Source organism: Podarcis tiliguerta, assembly GCF_965153285.1.
Source record: "Podarcis tiliguerta genome assembly, chromosome: 16".
NCBI lineage: Eukaryota > Metazoa > Chordata > Lepidosauria > Squamata > Lacertidae > Podarcis > Podarcis tiliguerta.
This window is the reverse complement of record NC_139549.1, coordinates 30,568,263-30,588,215: the sequence shown is the minus strand read 5'-3', so window position 1 is coordinate 30,588,215 and position 19,953 is coordinate 30,568,263.

Sequence of the window (19,953 nt, the reverse complement as noted above, 5' to 3'; positions counted from 1 at the left end):
CATCAGGTCATTAAAAATGATAAATTGTGTGTGGAGGGAGGGAGAGAGAGAGACAGAGAGAGAGAGAGAGAGAGAGAGAGAGAGAGAGAGAGAGAATATATGCATATCCTGGGGCAGAATATGCCTATATCCATGAAAACAGCATAAATATGCATTCTGTTAAGGGGAATCACTGTGCAAAAGAATGTACAATGGATACATTGCATTAAAATAGGTTTCTTAGGAGAAATCCATGTTACAATATTTATGCATTTCCTGGAGGATTATTATTTTTTTTAAGGCCAGGTAAGGGACGTGGGTGGCACTGTGGGTTAAACCACAGAGCCTAGGACTTGCTGATCAAAAGGTCGGCGGTTCGAATCCCCGCGACGGGGTGAGCTCCCGTTGCTCGGTCCCTGCTCCTGCCAACCTAGCAGTTCGAAAGCACATCAAAGTGCAAGTAGATAAATACTTCCGGCGGGAAGGTAAACGGTGTTTCCGTGCGCTGCTCTGGTTCTCCAGAAGTGGCTTAGTCATGCTGGCCACATGACCTGGAAGCTGTACGCCGGCTCCCTCAGCCAGTAAAGTGAGATGAGAGCTGCAACCCCAGAGTCGGCCACGACTGGACCTAACGGTCAGGGGTCCCTTTACCTTTAATGTGCAAATGTGGGGAACTTAAAAGAGGAAGAAAACTAGAGACACAGAGAAACTGGAAGCAGACTGAAACAGAAATGGACAAATTTCTAGTCTATCAGTGGTATGCATGCAGACAATTCCAGGTTCAATCCAAACAAGATACTAGAGCTCATGGTGGTTGTTTTTAAAAAGGATCCGGTCACCTAGGACGAAACCCTGGAGGACGGCTGACAAACAAAGCAGCTCGTTCTGGCCTAGATATAGACATTGGCTGACTGCTTCTTATATTGTGTCTCCCCGCCACACCCCATTTTCTTTTTCTGCAAGTTGAACCAAAGGGGGAAAGGGTGAAGAAGAAGAAAACCCAGCCCCTTAGAAACGATAACAACCCAATGAAAACAACACCCCATGACACTATTTCAAATAAATGTTACTGGTGTGAAACGTTTTCACTAAAGGGCAGCAAAACTTGGATGGCGCCCATCATTTGGCATGGTTGGGCGGTTGTGAATCGGGGCACATTCCAGATCTCAAGCGCCGCAGCTACAGGGAACACATAAATTATATCATGCCTCTGCCTTCAGAAGGGTGTTTACCGATCACATGACATCCTGCAGACATGGCCAGGCCTCTCAGCCTCATCAACAAGCTCCTTCTCCTTCACCCTCAGAAATACACCTGGCTGGAACTGGCGAAAGGAGGGTCTTTTCAGCAACTGAACCCAGGCTCTTCTCTGTAACGGCACAGGCTGTAATTTTTCCGTGTCCAAGAACAGGCAGAAAGGATGATTTAATAAAAGGGGATTTATTCAGAGTAGCCAGTAAGGCCCTCTACCAAACTGAAACTCAACTCCTCAGGACTTGCCCAGGCCATGTGACTCCAGGGCAAGCTCTGCCATTTTTGAATTTCAATAATAATAATAATAATAATGCAACGGACAGCCGGGTTGCGAATGTGATCCGTGCGGGATGCACTTCGCAACCCACAGTGTTTACAACCCACAGCAGTGCGCCTGTGCATGCGTGAGTTGTGATTCAACGCTTCTGCGCATGCGCAACGCACTGAAACCCGGAAGTAACCCATTCCAGTACTTCCGGGTTTCGGTGGTCCGTAACCCGAAAAAACGCAACCTGAAGCATCTGTAACCCAAGGTATGACTGTAATAATAATAATAATAATAATAATAATAATAATAATAATGGAAACTGTTAGAATGATCAAGAACATACCAGACAGTAAATCCTATTCAACTCAGTGGGACTTACTTCTGAGTAAAAATGCTTAGGATTGCAGTGTAAGGCTGCCCAGTCTTTACGCAATTACCTGGGAGTAAGCTCCATTGAATGCAGTGGAACTTACTTCTGAGTAGGCAGTGTAAGGCTCCATTTACAATAAAGGAATCAACACTCCGAAAGAAATGCTGGCTCCTGAAGCATTGCAGTTGAATAATTAAAAGTGGATTGGTTCCATTTTCCTTCAAAATTATAGGAAGGGCTTCGCTTGCCAGCTTCACCATTTCCTTCACTTGGGGCAGGTATTTCATTTTCAGTAGAAACAGGACTCTGTCTTTGCACCGACACACAGAGAGAGACCACTCTCAATTGCTCTCCAAGGAGAAGCTTCCTGATGTTGTTGTTGTTGTTTAGTCATTTAGTTGTGTCCGACTCTTCGTGGCCCCCTGGACCAGAGCACGCCAGGCACTCCTGTCTTCCACTGCCTCCCACAGTTTGGTCAAACTCATGCTGGTAGCTTCGAGAACACTGTCCAACCATCTCGCCCTCTGTCGTCCCCTTCTCCTTGTGCCCTCCATCTTTCCCAGCATCAGGGTCTTTTCCAGGGAGTCTTCTCTTCTCATGAGGTGGCCAAAGTATTGGAGCCTCAGCTTCAGGATCTGTCCTTCCAGTGAGCACTCAGGGCTGATTTCCTTCAGAATGGATAGGTTTGTTCTTCTTCTGGATAGGTTTGTTCTTCTTGTAGTCCATGGGACTCTCAAGAGTCTCCTCCAGCACCAGAATTCAAAAGCATCAATTCTTCGGCAATCAGCCTTCTTTATGGTCCAGCTCTCACTTCCATGCATCACTGCTGGGAAAACCATAGCTTTAACTATACGGACCTTTGTCGGCAAGGTGATGTCTCTGCTTTTTAAGCTGCTGTCTAGGTTTGTCATTGCTTTTCTCCCAAGAAGCTGGCATCTTTTAATTTCGTGGCTGCTGTCACCATCTGCAGTGAGATGTAGAATAGGATGTCCCTATTTTCATCGGATAAATGTTGGAGGGCATGGAGTTGTTGTGAGGGTGAAATGGAGAGCAAGGGAGAACGTTGTACACAACCTTGAGCTCCTTGGTGGGAAGCAGGGATAGAAGTCTGATGATGATGATGATTATAGCAATCAGAATCATCACCATCTGGTTGACCCCTGTGAGAACAGGATCCTGGACTAGATTGGCTTTTGGGCCATTCCACCAAGAATCTTCTTACGCTCTTAGTTCAACTACGCATTTCAAGCTGGGCAATGGGCATGAATCAACTCAGCCGCATTCTCAAACAGTGGACCCCATCAGGGTCAGACTTTAGGGCAGATGTCCGGGGCCACAGTCAGCAGGATGAACAGGGGAGCCTGCGATGGGAAGCAATCCCTGTTTGCCTTCTAAAGAGAAGGCCTCTGTGAGACTCTGTGAGACTAAGTCAGCAAAATAATACACATTACCATCCCCCACACAGTGTAATGCCATTAAGTTCAGAGTCTAAAGTTACCTAAGCGTTCCTCCTCTGTTCCCAAATTGCCCATTTTGGTGCTGCAAAGCGGTCGCAGGTGTTTGCAGGCCATCACAAATTCAGGCACATGCACAGAGGTTTTCCAAGAGATTCCCTTTCAACAGCTGCATCTGCCTTCTCCACCCCTCCCCACCCCCCAAAAATACCCAAACTAGTTTGAGGATTTTGCACAACACGTAGCGGTTTAAAGGAAGATTTCCCACCAGAGAACATCCAGTATTTTTCTTGAAGATATCCCTCTAAGATGGTTTTTGCATCAAACTGCTCCCTCCCCCACACCCTGGAATATGGTAAGCATTTAAGAGGCAATTTGGGCATAGTAGATTAAGGACATCTGGGACGCGGGTGGCGCTGTGGGTAAAAGCCTCAGCGCCTAGGGCTTGCCGATCGAAAGGTCGGCGGTTCGAATCCCCGCGGCGGGGTGCGCTCCCGTTGCTCGGTCCCAGCGCCTGCCAACCTAGCAGTTCGAAAGCACTCTCGGGTGCAAGTAGATAAATAGGGACCGCTTACCAGCGGGAAGGTAAACGGCATTTCCGTGTGCGGCTCTGGCTCACCAGAGCAGCGATGTCACGCTGGCCACGTGACCCAGAAGTGTCTTCGGACAGCGCTGGCCCTCGGCCTCTTTGAGTGAGATGGGCGCACAACCCTAGAGTCTGTCAAGACTGGCCCGTACGGGCAGGGGTACCTTTTCCTTTACCTTTAGATTAAGGACGCCCTAGAGTCCAGCCTTTCTCAAGCTGTGGGTCCCCAGATGTTGTTGAACTACAACTCCCATCACCCCTAGCTAGCAAGGCCAGAGCTCAGGGATAATGTACTCCAACAACATCTGGGGACCCACAGCTTGAGAACCGCTGCCCTAGACTCTTCCAGAAACCTGTTGTGAATCTCCAAATGATCTATGAATTGCCACCCCAGTGCAAATATTTATATAAGAGGTTAGCAATTTTCACCAGTGTTGGCACATCAAGGAGAACTCCACAGCTTCCCCGAGACTTAGCAATGATTAACTTGGTCTGGCCAAATATGGTCAAGCAGTTATTTGAAACCCCTTCTCCCAGGTCCTAGTCCAACACTCTAACCCAGACTTCCTCAACCTCTGCCCTCCAGATATTTTTGGCCTACAATTCCCATGATCCCCAGCTAGCAGGACCAGTGGTCAGGGATGATGGGAACTGTAGTCTCAAAACATCTGGAGGGCCGAGGTTGAGAAAGCCTGCTCTAACCACTATACCACACTAGCTAAGTAGGGGAGGGAGGGTTGTCGCAGGCACTCAGGGAGTGACCATTGGTATGGGGAGTGAGATGAAATCACAACCATATCCCTATTTTCGCCTGTGAAAGGTTGGGATGCTGTGGAATCCGCTGCCTAAAAATACTGATGGGAAGCGGACCACCGCCCCTCCCCGAGGGACACTCTGGAGGGGACGGCGAGAGGTTCCCACACATGAGCTCTTGCCCTCTCCCCCACCCACCTTGAGCAGCCTTTCCCATGGCTTCGGCCGATGTCTTCGCGCCATCACCACCCTCTCCGTCCGCAAGACGTGCTTGTTGATAGTAAACACAAGTGGTTAAAGAGCTGGGTGGGCCTTTGAAGCAGACGCGTAATGGAAGGGCCTGTTCAGGGCAGACAAGCCAGCTCCTCTATTGATCTCAAGTTGTTCAAACATAATTGCAGCCGTTCTAGAGTTTCGGGCCCCGAGACCCTCCTCGAGCAAAAGGAGGGAAACTTATCCGCCCAAGGCTCGGGCAGGGCTGAAAGAGGAGAAGGGGCTTGCGTTCGGTTCAAGGAAGGAGGGGGCAGGAAAAAGGAATTCCTCAGTGCCACCTGGCAAAGTAAATGGGGGGAAGGCCTCGCTGGGAGGAAGGCGAGTGATGATGGAAGGGCCCTTCCAGACACCAGCCAAATGGATCTGACACCACCGGGGGCCTCCCACCAAGCTGCCTCCCGTTTTTTAAGGACTTGAGAGACGGGGCAGTTGCAGGGGGAAAGCACACACCCAAGCAAGGGCCTTTAATGGCATGCCCAGTGGAAGAAGAGGGGGTAAACTGTAGGATTCAGGAAGACCACACCATACATATGCCTCTTTCAATAATCATGGTGATACTACTAATGATGATGATGATGTTCAATTGATATATATGCCACCCATCTGACTGCGTTGCCCAAGCCACTCTGGGTGGCTTCCAACAAATTAAAACACAGTAATCAAACGGAACGCGGGTGGTGCTGTGGATTAAACCACAGAGCCTAGGATTGCTGATCAGAAGGTCGGCGGTTCGAATCCCCGCGACAGGGTGAGCTCCCGTTGCTCGGTCCCTGCTCCTGCCAACCTAGCAGTTCGAAAGCACGTCAAAGTGCAATAAATAGGTACCACTCCGGCGGGAAGGTAAACGGCATTTCCGTGAGCTGCTCTGGTTCTCCAGAAGCGGCTTAGTCATGCTGGCCACATGACCCGGAAGCTGTCTGCGAACAAACGCCAGCTCCCTCAGCCTATAGAGCGAGATGAATGCCGCAACCCCAGAGTCGGCCACGACTGGACCTAATGGTCAGGGGTCCCTTTACCTTTAATACATCAAACATTAAAAACTTCCCAATACAGGGCTGCCTTCAGATGTCTTCTAAAAATCAGGTCTTTGTTTATTTCCTTGACATTTGATGGGAGGGTGTTCCACAGGGTGGGTGCCACTACCAAGAAGGTCCTCTGCCTGGTTCCCTGTAACCTCATTTCTCGCAGTGAGGGAACCGCCAGAAGGCCCTCAGAGGTGGACTTCAGTGTCCAGGTGGGGTGATGGAGGTGGAGACGCTCCTTCAAGTATACAGGGCTGAGGCCTTTGAGGGCTTTAAAGGTCAACACCAACACTTTGGATTGTGCTCGGAAACGTACTGGGAGCCAGTGTAGACCCACAATGTTGACCCACATTTTAAAAGGGCATTGGACCTTTTAAATCAACCCAAGGCCTGGTTAAAGAAGAACGTTTTTGCCTGGTGCCTAAAGGTGTATAATGAAGGTGCCAGGCAAACTTCCCCGGGGAGAGCATTCCACAGGTGGGGAGCCGCTGAAAAAAAGGTCCATTCTCATTTTGCCACCCTCCAGACTTCTTGTGGAGGAGGCACATGAAGAAGGGTCTCAGAAGGTGATCTCAGCGTCCAGGTAGGTTCATATGCCAGCTTTAAGCACTTGTGTTTTGACTTGAGATAAATTAGGGCTTTGCTCCTTCTGTGGTTCTCAGATACCTGGGTGGCATAATCCGGTTTATCATAATAGCCGAGGAGGCATTTATCATCTCTTTTGTACACTTTGTGGTATTTATTTTGTTTCAAAACTAATTTAGTCCTGAGAGAAAGTGACAGATTAACGGTCCCAAACTCTGCTTGTCTGTTTATCCAGGGAGCAGGGAAGTTCTGCGGAAAATAAGCTGCCTTCTAAGCCTCTAATACAAATGCAGCAAAACTGTATTTTATGAGGCCATGGGGGATGGGGGGAGTGAAGCTTCAACTCACGGAGCAAGACAGAGAGTGACGCTGTTTTTGGGGGGGAGGGTGTGCAACGGGTTCCAGCTCAGGTTCGGAGGGGCTGCGATCCAGCTCCAAACCAAATACTAAGCTATTCATTTCACCGTCTGCCTCTTAAGGCAAGTTACCGTACATAGCCTCTGCAATGTAAAGGGAAGGTGAGAACAATGTTTAAGAAAACCATCCATTAGGTATCATGTGTAGGCTTAAAACAACAATGATGTGAACAAACACTGAATGTATTTGCTTGACTGATTTCTGTTCCTGACCATGAAGGAAAGAGTGAACTTTCGCTTCTTTTTCTGTTCTTCTTCCTCCTCCTCCCCCCACACCCCCACCCACCCATCAGTTCTCCAATTCTGGCTACTGGTTGCTGGGACAAAGTTCTGCCCTGGACTCTTATGAAGAGGAGCAGGTGAGCAGGGACTGGATGAACCACTGGCTTGATTCAGAAGGACTCTTATGGGACACAACCACTGTGCTTCTCCCTTCTCTGGGGTCCCTTTACCCATATTCATCCCATACCCTCTGCAAATAAAGCTGGACTCCCGCTTGCAACATAATCAGAAAGGAGGAAAGCATGGAGAAAGTTCAGCGGTTGAAGCTTTGAGTTGCAAACCCAATTTGTCGTGGGATTCCAGGACGGTGCCAGGTGTTCTCAAGTGAAGATTTTCTGCATGAAAAAAAACTTGTGGGGAGGGGGACTGAGCAGCTGAATGACCCCCTGAAACTTTCTCTGCCTTGTCCCTTTTTGTCCCGGCTTGCAGCTGTTCACAGCCGACACACCCCATCCCAGCAGCTGCTGCTGCTGCAGCGGTGCCTCGTTGCCCTACTGTGATCCCAGCCAATTAGGGATCATTATCTTATTCCCTACAGTGTAGCCAATCAGTTTTTGGTTATGTGAAAATAGTACCAAGGTACAAAGCAAAAGGGACGCGGGTGGCGCTGTGGGTTAAAGCCTCAGCACCTAGGGCTTGCCGATCGAAAGGTCGGCGGTTCGAATCCCCGCGGCGGGGTGCGCTCCCGTTGTTCGGTCCCAGCGCCTGCCAACCTAGCAGTTCGAAAGCACCCCCAGGGGCAAGTAGATAAATAGGGACCGCTTACTAGCGGGAAGGTAAACGGCGTTTCCGTGTGTGGCTCTGGCTCGCCAGAGCAGCGTTGTCACGCTGGCCACGTGACCCGGAAGTGTCTCCGGACAGCGCTGGCCCCCGGCCTCTTGAGTGAGATGGGCGCACAACCCTAGAGTCTGTCAAGACTGGCCCGTAAGGGCAGGGGTACCTTTACCTTTTACAAAGCAAAAAGGTGGCGCTGTGGGTTAAACCACAGAGCCTAGGACTTGCTGATCAGAAGGTCAGCGGTTCGAATCCCCGCGACAGGGTGAGCTCCCCTGCTCCTGCCAACCTTTTACAAAGCAAAAGGGTTTGTTCACATTCTGAATGGATGTCATCTGAATGGGTGAGGTGGGAAAGAGGGTGAAGATGTTCTACCACTGAGTTCTACCACCCTTCCCTAAACATAAGACTCTAGTCCTTATGGGGGTGTATGAGGCGTTAGGGGAAGGGTCGTACCTCTGCTGGGAGACACGTTGCGCTCCTTCTGGGGTAGTTAGTCCACCTTTGGTCCCCCCCGCCGCCTCCAGCTCTTACCTGTGGCTCCTAGAAGCTATCAGCTATCAGTGGCCCCACCCTGGGAATACAGTGGTTCTCAACCTGTGGGTCCCCAGATGTTGTTGGACTACAACTCCCATCATTCCATAGCTCTGGCCTTGCTAGCTAAGGGTGATGGGAGTTGTAGTTCAACAACATCTGGGGACCCACAGGTTGAGAAAGACTGGTTTAGACTCACCAGCTAAGCCAGGTGAGCATAGTCAGTGAATCTCAAACCCTCAGTTAGGAACTTCTCCTGAATGCGAAGACAGCTTTGGCAGATTGAGCGGATGAAACTAATAGTGTGTCCAACTTCAGGAATGCAGTTTCTGTGCAGGGGGAAGAGAGGGGCAGATGGGGCTCATCAGCCTGGGAAGGTAGCCCACCTTGGAGAAGGAAAACTCTGGTCCTAAAACTTTGCTGCCTTGCGGGATATCGTCAGGAGAAGAAAAGGTTAAGGAGTAAGGTAAAAGGTAAGGTAAAGGACCCATGGACGGTTAAGTCCAGTCAAAGGTGACTATGGGGTTGTGGCACTCATCTCTCTTTCAGGCCAAGGGAGCCGATGTTTGTCTACAGGCAGCTTTCTGGGTCATGTGGCCAGCAGGACTAAACTGCTTCTGGTGCAACAGAACACTGTGATGGAAGCCAGAGTGCATGGAAACGCCGTACAGCGGTATCCATTTATCTACTTTCTCTGGTGTGCTTTCGAACTGCTAGGTTGGCAGGAGCTGGGACAGAGCAACGAGAGCTCACTCCGTCACAGAGATTCGAACCGCCAGCCTTCTGTCATATAGAGGAGGGAGAAAGGTTGTTTTCTGCTGCTCCAGAGAAGCGGACACGGAGCAATGGATCCAAACTACAAGAAAGAAGATTCCACCTGAACATTAGGAAGAACTTCCTGACAGTAAGAGCTGTTCGACAGTGGAATTTGCTGCCAAGGAGTGTGGTGGAGTCTCCTTCTTTGGAGGTCTTTAAGCAGAGGCTTGACAACCATATGTCAGGAGTGCTCTGATGGTGTTTCCTGCTTGGCAGGGGGTTGGACTCGATGGCCCTTGTGGTTTCTTCCAACTCTATAATTCTATGATTGGCAAGCCCAAGAAGCTCAGTGGTTTAGACCACAGCACCGCCCGAGTAAACCCTACACAGACCTGGAGTAGGGTCCCTAAAATGAGCTGGATGGCGTCTGTATGCCTTCTTCTAGCAACTCCAACAGCCCAGCTGGTGCCAGATGTATTGCTCTGCTTTCCTTTGAACTACATCAGTGAAGCTTGTCGTCAGGGCAGCCCAGGACCTCCATATACACTGCCCAGGCCTGTGTATCAGGGAAGTCACTTCAGTGCTGCTAACCCAGCAGTTTGACTTCACCCCCAGAGGCGCACTCCGTTGTCTCTTGAGACAAATGACTGCCAACAACAACAGTGGTCCTTATAGTTCTGAACAAAGGGCCTACATGAATAGGAACAGCTGGACCTATATTTTGCAGAGTGAGAATACGGGTCTATCTAGCTCATTACTGCCCATAATTTCAGGCACTGACCCTCCACGGTTTTGCACATGGATGTTTCCTAGCAACATCTGGAGATGATGCTGAACGAAGCTGTAACCTTCTGCATGCAAATCATCCACTACTCCCCCGGAAATATGGTCCTTCCTTCAAGTTCATTGATCTGCCCAGAAAATGCCAGACATCATGGAAGAGCTACTGACCTTGGCTTCTTCACTAAGAGAATGAACTTAGCATTTGGATCTGAATCATTTGCAGCTGTTAAAACAGAAATGGCAGCACCAGGTTCTCTTCCGTACAGTGTTTGTTTTAATTTCTAGCTTCTTCCTTCCCATTGTTGATGGTTTAATAATTACTTTAAATGCTTTAAATGCATGGCTTACACGTGATGAATCTTGAAAGCCAACTGCCCTAGCTTGCTTAACCCTAGACACAGAAAGTTAGGGGTGCACACAAGGAAATCTTACCAATACTTCTGGGGAAATGTTCAGCTCTGCCTAGCTCCAAAGCTGTGGGGTAACTGTTTTCTCTCCTCTGTGCTCTTGCTATTGAGATTAGGTATATACACGATAGGGACGTGGGTGGTGCTGTGGGTTAAACCACAGAGCCTAGGACTTGCCGATCAGAAGGTCGTTGCTCAGTCCCTGCTCCTGCCAACCTAGCAGTTCAAAAGCATGTCAGAGTGCAAGTAGATAAATAGGTACCATTCTGGCAGGAAGGTAAACGGCGTTTCTGTGTGCTGCTCTGGTTCGCCAGAAGCAGCTTAGTCATGCTGGCCACATGACCCAGAAGCTGTACGCCGGCTCCCTCGGCCAATAAAGCGAGATGAGTGCCGCAACCCCAGAGTCGCCTGCAACTGGACCTAACGGTCAGGGGTACCTTTACCTTTATATACACGATGCCCACTGGTGACAATGTATATCATTTATTCTATTTACAATGTTCAAGTCTGAGTGTCATTATTTATGTAGGGAACATGGAACCAGGCACACATGAGCAAGGTATCAGTAGATTAGAGAGAAAATATGCATTTAAATCCATAACTTGAATAACTTGAGAGCAAATGTGCATCCATATGGCTTTTCCCCCCAGAGGAACTCACAGGAACTCAGTTCCGGCACCTCTCAGTTGGGCGTCATTGACATTCTAAGAGAAAGAGAGAGGCATTCATGGTGAGTTCTGGCACCTCTTTTTCTAGAAGACTAGCACTGTGTATATCTCCTGAGAGCAAATATAAGTCTCATTTCAGGATGGGTGAATCTGTCCACTTCAGTTTCTCTCAATTTCCTTAAACTTGATTTCAGTTCTCCATACAGTGGTACCTCGGGTTAAGAACTTAATTCGTTCCAGAGGTCCGTTCTGAACCTGAAACTGTTCTTAACCTGAAACACCACTTTAGCTAATGGGGCCTCCCGCTGCTGCCACGCCACTGCTGTGCAATTTCTGTTCTCATCCTGAAGCAAAGTTCTTAACTCGAGGTACTATTTCTGGGTTAGCAGAGTCTGTAACCTGAAGCGTCTGTAACCTGAAGCGTCTGTAACCCAAGGTACTGCTGTACTGAAAATAACTAAACCACAAGCTGATGTGGCAAGGTCCTTACAAAAATTCATCAGCCGCTTAGTCCCAATTTCTACTAAAGTGCACATTTATGGATGAACTTTTGCCCATTAAACACATTTTTGCAAAGCAACCTTCCTCCGAACAAAATTCATTTTTGTAAGGTGTTGTGTTTTTTTTAGTGCATTTTTATGCATGCTCAGTCCTAGCATATGAATTTTTGCAAAGATGATTTTGCTGGATAACCGCGTTGCAAAGTTTAGAGAAGTGTGAATATCAGGATGGCTATGTTTCACTTCTCATATTGTTTTGGAAACTATGAATTAGGCGAGTTTGCTTCTAGATGTGAACTGGACTGAATTTCTCCTTCATCCCCCAATCTCATTACCTATTTTGAAATGATATTTAAAAAGGAAGATCCGTGCAGAGACAGGAGAGATAATAACAAAACCAGAGGGGAAAGCAACATGGCCCGCAAAAAATTATTTGTCTATCTCAATGCAAACCCATACAATGAAGGATTCTGTGTACTGAGTTGCTTTGTCAGTCGATACAGCTTGACACACCATTGTGTGCATGGTGTTCCTCTTTGTCCGGAAGCCGCAAACATTTTCCTGGCATAATATTTGCCTTCTCAAAATGGACCAGCAGGTACTGGCAGACCCTGTGCTGCTTCTTCCTACTGCATCCTAACGCCACCTGCCTCTACAGCAGCTTGACAAATGTTAATCTAAATCTGCCTCTTAATTAAAAAGGAGTTTGGGGTGGGGGGTGGGGAGAAGGGACCCATAGAAGAAACCAAAGCAAACAATGGTTGGAAGTTGGAAAGTGGGGGGGGGGGGGAGAGATGGAAATTAAGCTTGCATATATTTAGTACTCCAGTTCAACGATAAGCCGCTATTCATCGCCCAAAGTAGAAGACAAGTCGGAGCTGAGGCTTTATTATTAACAGTTCACCTGTTGCCATCTTTCAGCACTTTTTATTCAGGTCTCTTATTTGTCCTGGAGGCTTGTTGTCATCACCTCTGCGTCTCCCTTTCGGATGCAAAGCAGCCGACAGGACTCAAAAGCCCCACCAAGGGCACAGCCCAGCATCCAGTCAATGAAGGACTTCGGATCCTCCTTTTCCTCACCCCCCCATTCCCAGGCACACACACACACACACACACACACACACATTTGCCATGTTGAAACTGTTTCCACATTTCACAGCCATACAGCCAGGCAGGCAAACACCTCTATTGACCTTCCCTATTTTCCTTTGGACTGAAACTGTGGCAAGCTTTCAAAGCTCTCCAAACAAGACAGCCTTCCCGATAACCAAAGCCAAAGGGCGCCTCTCTCCCCCTGTGTGTGGAACAGTGACAGTTTCTGTTGCAGGTCTATTAGGTGAACACGGCTGCCAGGCGGAGATGTTGTTTCCGAATGGAGTTTGCTTTTATTTTATTTTATTTATTATGAAAACCACACACACACAGCGCCCCCCGTCCCTGAATCAGCAAAGTATCCAATGGCACCTGTATGCAAAAAGAGTCGGGGTGAACCAAAGCAATAATCCAACTCAGGGCTTGTTGAGGAGCTACTGCACAGTCATAGGAAATGCAATCATTCCTACATGCATGCTGAATACCCTCCGACATTTCTCCGATGAAAATAGGGACGTCCTAAAGAAAAGCAAGGGTGGCGCTGTGGGTTAAACCACAGAGCCTAGGGCTTGCCGATCAGAAGGTCGGCAGTTCGAATCCCTGCGATGGGCTGAGCTCCCGTTGTTTGGTCCCTGCTCCTGCCAACCTAGCAGTTCGAAAGCATGTCAAAGTGCAAGTAGATAAATAGGTACCACTCCAGCGGGAAGGTAAACGGTGTTTCAGTGCTCTGTTCTGTTTCGCCAGAAGCGGCTTAGTCATGCTGGCCACATGACCCGGAAGCTGTACGCCGGCTCCCTCTGCCAATAAAGCGAGATGAGCGCCGCAACCCCGGAGTCGGTCACGACTGGACCTAATGATCAGGGGTCCCTTTACCTTTACCTTTCCCTAAGGGAAAGCGGGGCATTCAGGGATCGAATCAGAAACTTGGACAGCTTCTGTAAATCCGGGACTGTCTCAGGAAAATAGGGACACTTGAAGGGTCTGCCACGACTGTTGCTGCCACGTGTCTTGCCAAAGGCAAGGTGGTTCTTTTAAAAGGAAATTCAGAAGCAATACAAAACACAAGAAGAAGAAGAGTTTGGATTTGATATCCCGCCTTTCACTCCCTTTAAGGAGTCTCAAAGCGGCTAACATTCTCCTTTCCCTTCCTCCCCCACAACAAACACTCTGTGAGGTGAGTGGGGCTGAGAGACTTCAAGAAGTGTGACTGGCCCAAGGTCACCCAGCAGCTGCATGTGGAGAAGCGGAGACGCGAACCCGGTTCACCAGATTACGAGTCTACCGCTCTTAACCACTACACCACACTGGTGAGTGAGAAGAAGAAAAAAATATTTCTAAACAGGAAGCAATACGTACATGCAAAGCATACACTTCTATCTGCCACTTGGAAGCCCTCAAGAAGCTCATGTACGGACTGATCAGCCACAGGGCCCTGCAAACCGAGGCTACATGGGGGAGTCACCTGGCCACTTCTTGAGGGCTTCCAAGTGGCAGATAGAAGTGCCTGCTTGCTCTGTACACCTTGCTTGCTGTTTAGAAATAAAATCTCCTCCTCACTTTGTGTTCTGTGTTGCTTCTGAATTTCCTTTTAAAAGAACCACCTTGGATCTGGCAAGACACCATGGTGGCATCAACAGCGGGCAATGCATTCCTTGGAGGCCAGATCTGCTGCCCCAGTGGATCTTGCCACCCACGTTGGTCGCCTCACCTTGCCTCAGGAGGGAGGGCAGCCCTGGAGATGAAAAGGGTTTTCCATGCTGCAAAGCAAGACCTGGACATTTCCATCTAGGAGCCGTGACGGCCGGGCATCACATGTCTATCCTGCCTCACGGAATTCTATATTTTCATTCCACTGTCAAGTGCATTCAGCTCTCCTCTTACATATGATCCCACAAGACGTAGAGCAATATATTAGTGTCAGAGGCATGTTCTCTCTCTCTCTCCCTCCACCTCATCTTCCTGGAATTGAGGGTAGGCTTCACATAGGCAGCCCCAGGGAACGGAACCAGTCTGCTGACTCCCAGCTCTGTTTCTTTGGCACTGCGCTTGTTCGTGTTGGTTATAAATGAGTTCAGGTCTCCCGTTATGGGCTAATGTCTGCAGCCCTTTGACCTCCCAAAGAGCCCTCAGGGGGAGCCGCAGTAAATCAGAGCAGCAGCAGCAGCAGAAAGTCACTAAGCGATGAAAACAGTCTCCCTGCCATTTCAGTCAGCTGCTAAACAGCGATGAGAAAAACATCAATGCCACCCCTACAGATGAATACCTTCTTCATGTGCCAGGCAGTGCCTGCCTTCAAACGTTTGGAATATTTTATGGCAGGGCTTTATTCAATCCGGGGGCCGCATTCTATCAAGGGGAACTCTTGGAGGGCCACAGGCCAAAGTAGGCCTGTGGAACAAAAGTTTCAACTCTTGTACAGCAGGCCTATTGCTATACACTGTCTGGGGAAGAAAGAGGTAATTGACAGAGCTCAAGCCCACATCCCAGCCAGGCAAGAAACAGCTGAGAAGTTAAATATTTAAACATGTTTAAATCAGAATCAGGTAAATGTTGGAAATGTCAAGAAACAGAGGGGACATTTTATCATATGTAGAGGACATGCAAACTGGACAAGGGCTTCTGGGAGATGATAAATAATGAAATGGGGGGGGGTGTTTAAAAAGGTCATTTGTAAAAAGACCGGAAGCCTTTCTTTTAGGAAAACTGAGTTAGGGAACTGATAGAAAGGACTGACAGAATCCGAGACCAGGGAGAAGAGACGGTGGAAGAAGATTGGAAAAAAGTTTTAAAAATTTATTTAGAGAAATATTGTAAAATTAATGAATGTTAGAAAAATGTTGGAATGAAATTACATGGCTTTAGTGGAAATATTATAAGGAGTTAAGTACAAATAAGTTTTAGGGTTTTTAATGGTAAGATAAGGTTAAAATAAATTCAGATAATTAAATGACAGAAATCAGTGAAAGGTGGAAAGGATTTGCTGAAATAATTAATAACTAGAACACAAAAAAGGGAGGTGTGAGGAGGTCGATGAAACAAGTTAATGAAAGATAATGATAAATATTGGATGTGTTTTTAACTGTTTTTGTTTTTGTTTTGATGTATTATGTCTTTTGTTTTCTTTTTATGTATTGTAATGTATTGATTTGTATTGTTTATTCTTTTTCTTTTTTTCACTTCTTTCTGTAATCTTTAAACTTTTAATAAATATTATTTTTTTTAAAAAAAGGAAAACTGAGTTAGATATCCTAAGAGATAATAATAATAATAATAATAATAATAATAATAATCTGTTTCTTTATGCAACCACAACAGCCTGGATGGTATATGCTCAGAAATGGAGAGAGGGAGCAGTACCAACAAAGGAAGAATGGCTGACAAAATTGATGGAATATGCAGAAATCACAAGTTGAACTAGTAGAATCAGAGATCGGGAAGAAAGAGCATTTAAGGAAGAGTGGGAATTGTTCAAAGAATAATTGTAAACAAGTTAAGCAGGATTAGAGTAAATTCGACAGTATATAATTAAGTTGTGAGGTAGGGCTGTGGGGGCCTCGGCCCCCACAATAAAATATTCGAGGGAGATGGGCCCCCACAAAGTTGATGTATTCGAAATCCTGGGCCCCCACAATATTTTTTTTCAAGTTGGCACCCCTGTGAGATAATGAGAATGAATTAATATGGAACAACTAGAATATGCAGCAGAAGAAGATAATTGGAATGGAAGGGGGGAGGAAGGGAAGTCAATGAAATATTGTTTTGTGTTGTTGAATGTAAAGGTGGAAACTTGTAAAAATGAAGATTATAAATAAAAAATTTAAAAGGAGAAAGAAACGCTCAAGGAGGGCAGAGAGAAGGGCCAGCTTTTCTTCTAGAGACATTGGGGACAAATAAGCCAAAGAATACGATTAAACTATTTATGTAGGCAACAACAGCTGCCAGAATCCTAAACACGCATAATTAGAAGGAAGAAAAAGTCCCAGCTAAAACGGAATGGCTTGTAAAATGAATGGACTATCCGGAATTGGCGAAGTTGGCCACGATAATGAGACATCAAAGGGACGAACTTTTTTGTTGAAGAATAGAAACCCTTTCAGGAATATTTGAGAAAGAACTATAGTCAAATCAAATCGTGGACAGGATTTGAATTATGAGCAGAGGATTGAAAATGACAATGAATGTAATAGAGGAAATATGTATTCGATTTAGTTGGACATACAATGCAGAAGAATAAGGGTGGGTATAAAAAAACCCCACAGAGGTAAGGGTGGGAAGTCGCTTTGTTTACTTTGTAAGAGAAATGAAAATTTACTAAAAAGAAACAAAAGAAATATAATAACTGGCGATAATATGAGAAAGCACCTTTTCCTGCTTTTTGGGGTTATGCCATCACATCCTTAAGATACCGTACATCTTCTGAGAAAGCTTCCATTTACCGTATTTTTTGCTCTATAAGACTCACTTTTTCCCTCCTAAAAAGTAAGGGGAAATGTGTGTGCATCTTATGGAGCGAATGCAGGCTGCGCAGCTATCCCAGAAGCCGGAACAGCAAGAGGGATTGCTGCTTTCACTGTGCAGCGATCCCTCTTGCTGTTCTGGCTTCTAAGATTCAGAATATTTTTCTTCTTCTTTTCCTCCTCCAAAAACTAGGTGCGTCTTGTGGTCTGGTGCGTCTTATAGAGCGAAAAATACGGTAATACTAACAGCATCAACCAAATTCCATTTAGTACTAACAGCATCAACCAAATTTTAACCTCACCCCAGCAACTTTGGACTTTGGCCTGTGATTTCCCCAGGATTTCTATGGGCCGAAAAAGCCGACTTATTTTGGAAGTGGCCATGAATACCTGTTTCATGTCATGGATACAAACCCACAGAGACGGGGTTGTTTACATTCCCCTGCAGAGTTTTAAATCGGGCGAGTGCTACACAATCTGTCCCTTATGATAGCTTATCTCTGAGCCACAAGTGTTTCCCCATTCATTAATCATGTGGCACATCATAGCAAAAGATCATTTTTCCTAAAAGGGCGCTTTTCTTTGCAGGCTGTCCCCTCCACCGGCAGAGAGTCCGAAAAAGAAGCCTTCACGTCCAATCACAAGGATCTGCTTGTCAAAAGCCAGGCATTGGCTGGGCACACATAGGAAGCCCATGCACAGACCCACACATAAAACTGTCTGGACCAGAAGTCAGTCTGGAAGCATGAAGGCGTCGTGCAGAGTAAGGTAAAGGTACCCCTGCCCGTACGGGCCAGTCTTGACAGACTCTAGGGTTGTGCGCCCATCTCACTCAAAGAGGCCGGGGGCCAGCGCTGTCCGCAGACACTTCCGGGTCACGTGGCCAGCGTGACATCGCTGCTCTGGCGAGCCAGAGCCGCAGACAGAAACGCCGTTTACCTTCCCGCTAGTAAGCGGTCCCTATTTATCTACTTGCACCGGGAGTGCTTTCAAACTGCTAGGTTGGCAGGCGCTGGGACCGAACGACGGGAGCACACCCCACCGCGGGGATTCGAACCTGTCGACCTTTCGATCGGCAAGCCCTAGGCGCTGAGGCTTTTACCCACAGCGCCACCCGCGTCCCTGTCGTGCAGAGTAGAGATGTGCAAATCAGCCCATGTTGGTTTCTCCTTAATCCAGTCTTTCCAGTTTACCCCGTTCCACCACAAGTTTGCGCCTTTTCAAAATTCAAACACATTTTTGTGTTTATTTCTCTTCATATACAGTGGTACCTCGGGTTACAGACACTTCGGGTTACAGACTCTGCTAACCCAGAAATAGTACCTCAGGTTAAGAACTTTGCTTCAGGATGAGAACAGAAATTACGCAGCAGCGGCACGGCGGCAGCGGGAGGCCCCATTAGCTAAAGTGGTGCTTCAGGTTAAGAACAGCTTCAGGTTAAGAATGGACCTCCAGAACGAATTACGTTCTTAACCCAAGGTACCACTGTAACCGTTTTTGAATGCAAATGTTTTTGTTTTCCCAGGGCAACGTCAACATTAAATTGTTAGATCCATTTTGAATACGTCTCTTGTGGTTTTGGGATGTGGGTGGCGCTGTGGGTTAAACCACAGAGCCTAGGGCTTGCCAATCAGAAGGTCAGCGGTTCGAATCCCCGCAACGGGGTGAGCTTCCGTTGTTCGGTTCCTGTTCCTGCCAAACTAGCAGTTCAAAAGCACGTCAAAGTGCAAGTAGATAAATAGGTACCGCTCCGGCGGGAAGGTAAACAGCGTTTCCATGTGCTGCTCTGGTTCGCCAGAAGTGGCTTAGTCATGCTGGCCACATGACCCAGAAGCTGTACGCCGGCTCCCTCAGCCGGTAAAGCGAGATGAGCGCCACAACCCCTGGGTTGTCTGCGACTGGACCTAATGGCCAGGGGTCCCTTTACCTTGTGATTTTATGATTCGATTTCTGCATTGCTTTCAGACTTCGTAGTGGGAAGAAATATACATTGGTACCTCAGTTTTTGAGCATCTTGGAAGCTGAACATTTCGGTTTTTGAACGCCAAAAACCCGGAAGTAAATGCTTCTGTTTTTGAACTCACCTTGGAAATCAAACGGCTTCCACTGCGTGTTTTCCAGTTTTCTCAACTGAACTTGCAGCCAGTCTTTTGCACCTCGGTTTTTGAACATTTCAAAAGTCAAATGGTCTTCCGGAATGGATTTCATTTGAGAACCGAGGTACCACTGTACACGTTTAATAAGACTAAACCTATTTTGCCTGGATGGCCACATTTCTTGCAATCAAACATAGGCATTTTTGTGTACATTTCCCCCTGATATGTTCTTCAGTACAGGCTTTTCGTTGCTGGAGAACTGCACCACAGAATTCACATCGTGGTTCGGGTCCCTCCCCAGCATCATCCATCGGCAACTCTTTGAGGTCCTCCCATTCCTCATCCGGATCCGACCAGCCCTTCCAGGACATCTCCTTGTGGCACAGGCCTATCCCTGCCTCGATCATGCTCATTTGAGCATGAGCTCTCAAACCCCACCCACAGCATCTCCAGCAGTGGGCTTTGAGAATTCAATCTCAGCCGTCCAGCCCCGCTGCTGAAAAAGCAACAACATCTGGACGCTGCTGCTGCTTCTCCCAACATAAATATATCATATTAAAAAGTGCTTTTGCACATACTCGACATAGAGGAAGCGTCTGAAGTCACATCTCTTGGAGTATTCGCCTTCTTCTCTGACCGCGTTC